The 7,037-nt window shown below is 43.4% G+C and overlaps 1 protein-coding gene across 1 annotated transcript in view; it reads right to left on the reverse strand.

Annotated features, from left to right (window-relative positions):
• The window catches only part of LOC111863691 (netrin-3), a 425,919-nt gene that overhangs the window by 193,229 nt on the left and 225,653 nt on the right, over positions 1-7,037 (reverse strand). The gene's annotated exons all lie outside the window — the stretch shown is intronic.

Consider the following 7,037-nt stretch of genomic DNA (forward strand, 5'->3'; position numbering starts at 1 on the left):
TAGAATACTGTACGATGGATAAAGGATAAAAATCCAGTGATCCCGGGTCCCCTCTACTATCGTCAGAACCGTTTAGAATCTACTCGGAGAGTTCGTTTGGAAAATGTATGAACTCCAAAGTGCAGTCCGTTGTACACTGTCGCAAGGAATGCTTCAAACACGTAGAGTACAAATTATTTGAATGTAGACTGTACGTTGAAAAAATGTTAGAAATCATGAACTTGTGTGTTCAGGTTGCTGTCTTCCGAAGTGTGACGCCGTGTAGTTCTGATACCTGTCTACCAAAATTCACGGTATCACATTTCAGAAGACGGTAATCTTTATAATCACCGCCCTGAGAACTTCGAATTTCGCGTCGTGAGTTTTAAGTTCTTCAATTAACACTGTCCCGACGTATCTGCACCGTTTATTCAGACCGGGAAATGTGCAAATGTTGTGCACGTACTGCTCCTAATAGGACCAGTTGTTCAGCCGCCGCGTGTGCAGTGACAGAAGACAAACTACGAGTGTGTTGGGCACATTCCTACACGAATGGACAGCTCATTTCAGAGATGTTATGTCTTCATGATTTATCTCAGAAGACTGCGATATTAGCTGTAGAACAAGTTAGACCACAGTAACTTATCGAGCCCGTGTGAAAGCCCTCTTTATTCAGTGAAGCCTTGAAATTCAACATGCACTTGCTGAAATTGAATTTACATGATATAACCAACTACGGTCGTCAAACACGTAACTCAACGTCTGTAATTACAAAATTTTCAGTTAAATAAGATAGCTTCTCACTGTTCACTGATTCCTCCTTCATTAGAAGCTGATGGTCGTTCAGCTGACTAACTCAGTTACTCACCATTCAACTCTCTTCACTAACTCCACTCACCTTGAATGACTTCACCTTATTAACTGTCTATCACTAACTAAATTTCCTGCTTATAATGTCTCGGCATGGATCACTTAAGAGACACCGTTCCTCTGTTGCTGTTTACGGGTCCTTGCTTAGCAACGGCCGTTGTCTAGTAATTTGTTTCGCGGTAGTTGCCTAGCAATGGATCTACATGCCACAATATTATGATAGAGACGGCGCAAACCCAGATGTTGCCATGGGAGACAAGGAATTCTACTGCCTTCACTTCAATTCATAACAAAGGAACGCTTTAAAAAAATTCATCACAGTTAATAACACGAAATTTCCAGAGGGTATTGCGAAAACCGTCACTGGTGTCGGTACTCTTAAAGCAGTTTCCATGACGTATCTCTTGTATTTCCAATGTGAAAGTTATATGAAGAGGAGCAGCAGAATTTAACTTAATTTAACAAGAAAGGGGTTAAAGATTTATATTGCGCCCCCTAAAAACTGTACTTCCCCTCGAAATCCATTGTTCTTCTGTGATGACGCGCCTGCCCTTTCTACACACTCAGTATAAAATATGGTTTGTACGTCAAAAGCCACAAACATGGCCCCTGGTATCTTATATCTCATAAAAGTTCTATTTTCTCGGATAAACGCCGTGTGGTGCGTTAAAAGTCAACCGACGTTCGGAGAAACATGGCGCTCCACCTTCAGGATGGAATAAGCCAAGCATAAAACCAGCGTGAAGCTGCAGTTTTGCTTGTTACCTGCTTCCTGCTTGGCTTTTCTTCGACCATGAAAATGGAAGCAACATGTTCCTCCGAAACGGCGGTTGACTTTCAGTGAACTACATGGTGATATAACCACTGCTGTGAGAACCTCAAATCCTACATATCTGATAGATTTGTCGTAGCCAAAATCTGCACTCACAAGAATTCTTAAAATTAAATAACACATATAACATCTCAAAGTCGACAAATCAATGCAATAGGGAAATTGGCTCTATGAATTCTTCTCCGAGCTCCTTGTTACATAATAATCACAATAAATGGGAATTTTATTTTGCCTAGCTTGACATGACTCTGACCGCCTCTGTGGTCTAGTGGTCAGAGTTCCTGGTTACAGATCCAGAGGTCCCGGGTTATTTTTCTGGCGCTATCAGATTTTCTAAGAAGTAGTGGGTCTGGAACGGGGTCCACTCAGCCTCGTGAGGCCAACTGAGGAGCTATTTCAAGGAAATAGCGGCTGCGGTCTATAAAACCGAAATTAACAACCGTGGGGATTCGTTGTGCTGACCACGCGACACCCTCTATCCGGTAATGTTGGCACTAACTTCGTCGACAAGCGGCGGTCGTTCGGTCGGTACAGGTCGCTTGCCGACTAAAACCATGGAGTTTGGTTAGTTTAGTTTAGTTGACATGACACTTGGTTTCTTGCAGCACAGCGGAGCTGTGAAACACAAAGTTAGTCAGCAGAACAGAAGCTTGTGACTGAAGTTCTCTCTACAGTCCACTTGTTTAGGGCCCATGTCACCCCTACCCGCTGCTGCATACCCTGCTATCACGCGCATTTATGGTCTATAAAGCAGAGGAACATATTCCCTTTTCCTTATAGGTACTCCATTCTGTCACGTGGTCTCGCCATCACAGTTTTGTATTTATACCTTATGCTTACCGCATGCCCAACCCATTTTTATCTTCTTGATTTTACGATATAGAGAATGTGATTTTTATACCCCTCTCGGCGTCATGTTTTAGTGGTTAAATTTGTGTCTTGTATTCTGGAGGTATTTGTTCGAATCTTAACCGAGATACGGTCTCAATGCTGCGATAGTACACTGAAGTATTCCACAAGCCACTTCATTAAAAAATATTGCAGATTTGCTATTCATGATAATGTTGTCATTAGATGCTGTAGGCCTATAGCCGGATAGAGTTCCGGAAGAGTCAGTACATAAAACAAGAATTAATCCTTTCCATACTGAGATTTATTCAGAAATCGCGTACTATTTCCCAGGAGGAAGAGTCCAAATAGAAGGTGGCCATTGAGTCATATTCAGAAAAAGAGTCGAATGAACATGTTGCCTTCTCGCGTTGGGGAAACAGTTATGTTGTGATTGTTTCCATATAATCATAAAATTAGCTCCCGTACAGATTTAATTCTACGAGTAAATTAAACCTGCTCCGTCACTACACAGCATTTATACAATGTTCATTAACTCTGCAGAAATCCAAATTGCTCACTCAACTTTTGCACATTTTCGAACTCGAAATATCAGCAAATCGATGGCCCTTTAAGGAGCGTCAGAGCTGTTCTTATTTGTCCTGCATCATCAATAATTCTATGAAGGAGCGTATCTTATGAATTACCTTTAGCTTCACACATCAGTGTCTTCATAAGATCCCAAACGTAATAGTCGAAAGGACTGAAATCCCGAGATGACGGTGGCCAGGAAACTGAACCACCTGTACAAACCCAACGTTCAGGATAGTTGTTATTACGACCTGTTCTCACACGACGACTGAACCGTCCTGTTGAACGTACATATATGTGCGTGCGTATAATATATATATATATATATACATACATACATACAGAAGTTGAACAAAATAATGGAAACACTACAGATACGGTACAAATTTCTTAACATGGTGTTAGACCACCTTTTACCTTCAATATAGTCGCAGTCCTTCCTAAAATGAACTCGTCCAATTTTTTGAACAGTCCCTAGCGAATCGTATACCATTATTCTTGAAGAACATCTTCAAGTTGCTTTAGAGATGTTGGAGGTGAGAATCTGTTCCTCTGTTCCTCACTCTAGACGTTCAATACTGCTGAACTCTGGTGATTGATGTGGCCAGGGAGGATGAAGTTCACTTTCATGCTCTTCAAACCACGAATAAACACTTACAGCTCTGTGAATGGAGACATTACCGTCTTGAAAAACTGCATCGTTATACGGAACTAACGTCTGAATCACGTGATGCACCTGATTACCCACGTACCCCCTTGCAGTAATTCGGCCATGATGGGTAATACTGGGACCAACAGAATACCGTACCAGCACATTGCTGCCCAAAGCAACACAGAAACCCCCAGTGTTTCATTATTGAAACCAGGTACTCCGGATTGTAGGCGTAAACTCTTCCTGATGTAGGGGACAGCGTGAAGGACTACACATCTGACCGTGTCAAGCGCGCTTTTCAGGTTGCCTGATATCCAGGTTTCATGGTCGTGAGAACACCGTTTACGCTTCTGAGCATTACTTTCAGTACTCAGAGGTTTAGGAATTGCAGCGGATGTTGGATTTGTGAAGTTCCCTCGGACAATTTTGTGGAAATAGATTCTTCAAGATGAATATTCAGTTCTGCCGTCCTGCCACTAGCTATGTGATTTTTCGAAATAATCTTTCTCAATGTATGACGATGTCTTTCGGTCAATGTTGATTTTCGCCCACTGTTCCTCTTCGTTGTTGTCTTTCTATGATTCGTGTATACTAACATAGCCTTGGAAACTGTCCCTGTCGATACACCTAATAATGTGGCATTTTTATCATGGGTGCTACAGCTAAACGCACTCCAACGATATGTTCCCTTTCAAAATCCGACAAGTGTCACATTTTAGCATTATTTCAAAATGACTGTCGCTCAACACAATCATTAAAGCACTGACACAAGGACTACAGAATGTAAACAAACAGAAGAACATTCAATGTTGCCAACTGAAGTTCTTTCAATGTAGCCAACACAAATTCTCTTCCTCTATTTCTTAGTTTTTTCCATTACTTTGTCCACCCCCTTTATGTACGAGTATATATGTCTTGGTCTAACACATCCCCTGGGAGAAGGGCGGAGCTATACCAGCCCCTACATTTCCCAGCGAGGTTGGTGGCAACATGTAACTTCGAAACGTCGAAATGTCTTGGTCTAACACATCCCCTGGGAGAAGGGCGGAGCTATACCAGCCCCTACATTTCCCAGCGAGGTTGGTGGCAACATGTAACTTCGAAACGTCGAAATGTCTTGGTCTAACACATCCCCTGGGAGAAGGGCGGAGCTATACCAGCCCCTACATTTCCCAGCGAGGTTGGTGGCAACATGTAACTTCGAAACGTCGAAATGTCTTGGTCTAACACATCCCCTGGGAGAAGGGCGGAGCTATACCAGCCCCTACATTTCCCAGCGAGGTTGGTGGCAACATGTAACTTCGAAACGTCGAAATGTCTTGGTCTAACACATCCCCTGGGAGAAGGGCGGAGCTATACCAGCCCCTACATTTCCCAGCGAGGTTGGTGGCAACATGTAACTTCGAAACGTCGGCAACTTTGTCCGTATCCATATAGTGCAAAAACCCAGGCATAGAATCAACGTTAACAAATCTAAAATCCTGCTTGTGCTTAATTAAACAACATGCAGTACGGGAGTTCGTGTCCACTCCCAAGTATCCTTATTAACTTGCGAACTATTTTGGCACCATGGAAAGGGGGATTGCCCCCCGTTTGACTAGTGTTACATTTCCCTCCAGTCCCTTCTTGCCGGAGTGAACATAACCTTAAACACGTGTCGCTATCAGAGGTTATCACGTTGTTACCACTAGCAATAATCCTGTGAACAGAATGGCCATACGATTCGAGATGGTTACAGCAAGTACGGGTGGGAGGCTCGGGAGGCGTGACTTCAGGGGGCTTCTGTCCTTGGTTAGCTTTACTCCCCGACCGCTTTGTCCTGGAGGGAAAGGCCCCCGATACCCATGGATAGGAAGCGGTTAGATCCCAAAGCCAGTCTTGACGCCGTGCTGCAGAAAAATGTATATGGCCTCCGTCAGAGTCGCGTTTAGCTTATCCTGCTTGCAGTCTGCTGATTGATATATCTCGGCTCAAGTGGAATCATTGTTATCCATTAATTATTATTTCAGTGGGAGTTTAAGTAGCTGTACGTTGCCGCTTCAGCAGGTGTAGCAACAGGGCGATGCAATGGCCGGACTGGGGGAGGCACGCAGACCGGCGAAATGAAAGTTAATTAGATTTCCCGTGACGGATTGCTTATGTTACCGTGTTTACATGATTTACAGTGCTCTGTAGACCTTGTCTATATATGGACTAGGTCAATTATGACCCTTCTATCTGTGTGAGGTCTGGAGTAATGGCAATAAACCAACTGAAATGAAGAAGGAAAACAGCGTAAGTGCCCCTGTTTCGCAGGTAGTAGCTACGGGAAGGAACATACTACAGTAAATCACATAAACTGAAGAAGCTGATCGATACAGAAGTACACATATAATTTTGACAATTCTAAAGGGTTCTCAAGTTGGAATATCGACTTCGGGCTGTCCTGAGATAATGCTATACTCTTCTAATGTGGTACTGTATTTCAATACGATTCTTAAGCACAGGCACATAGGCTTATTATACAACTTACCTATATTTATAGGATAGCACAGTCGGTATAACGACTTCCTACGGGTCGATGATGACCGGATGACCGAGGGGTCGGAGTTCGAGTTCCAGTAGGGTCAAGAGTTTTCTCTTCTCCACGTCGTCCAGACCGACTCTGGAGTTCACCCAACCTCCTATCAATGGGTGCCGAGGGCTCTTTACACGGGGGGAAAGCGGCCGGGGCGTGAAGTTGACCACTCACCTCCAACTTGTGCCGAGGTCAAGAAACTGTGTCTCTATACACCAACCCCCCATACGCCTTCATGGCGTACTGATTAATTAGTTAAACACAAGGACTTTACCTTACCCATACCACTAAACTTCGCCGACAAACGGCGGTCGCTCGGTCAGTATAGTCTGCAATATATATATATATATATACACACACGTACATAATTCTCTTCTAGTATGTGAAGTTACAGTGAACATTGAAGACTAGATACTGATTGCTCATTCATTCATTTTATAGTTTTGACTTCTCGCCAATTTGAACGACTTTCAACTAACACTGAACAGTTGCATGTCCATTTAACGTCTGTTTATCACTGCAGGCTTCAAAGTGCCGATCACGGCGACCGCGCGTCTACGGCATGAAATGTGTTCGCTAGCTCAAACACTGGGATCGTGGGTTCGATTCTCACTCAGAGCACGGATGTCTATCCGTGTTTCTTCTTTCTTTTTTGTTGTCCTTTTGTCACGGCTGATCACCCGTCGAAAGGGTCCTTCCAATTTTGTATAAAATCCAAAGTTCCAGAT

This window comes from Cryptotermes secundus, unplaced genomic scaffold, assembly GCF_002891405.2.
Source record: "Cryptotermes secundus unplaced genomic scaffold, Csec_1.0 scaffold369, whole genome shotgun sequence".
NCBI classification, from domain to species: Eukaryota; Metazoa; Arthropoda; class Insecta; order Blattodea; family Kalotermitidae; genus Cryptotermes; species Cryptotermes secundus.